Consider the following 325-nt stretch of genomic DNA (forward strand, 5'->3'; position numbering starts at 1 on the left):
ATTGATCTGAATTGATTGTTTTAATAATATTTTTCCAAATATCTTTTGGCTGAGTTTTTTTTTGTAATTTATTTATAACAATTTTTTTTGTAAAGTTTATTTATAACGATTTTTTTTGTAAAATTGGTTTATAATGTTTTTTTGTGTGGCAAATACTTCGCGACTTAATTCCTAGAACACTTTAAGAATTCGTGAGGAATTAGGGCTAAAGGAGAAAACGAGACGTAAACGTCGTAATCGTAGACGTAAAATAAGGTAGAGGAAAACGTAAACGTAAGGCTAATAGCCTTTCATGACTTACGTTTAAGTTTTTCTCTGCCTTATT

The sequence above is a fragment of the Odontomachus brunneus genome, unplaced genomic scaffold (assembly GCF_010583005.1).
Source record: "Odontomachus brunneus isolate Ranch 3 - 2012 unplaced genomic scaffold, Obru_v1 Obru_scaffold_120, whole genome shotgun sequence".
NCBI lineage: Eukaryota > Metazoa > Arthropoda > Insecta > Hymenoptera > Formicidae > Odontomachus > Odontomachus brunneus.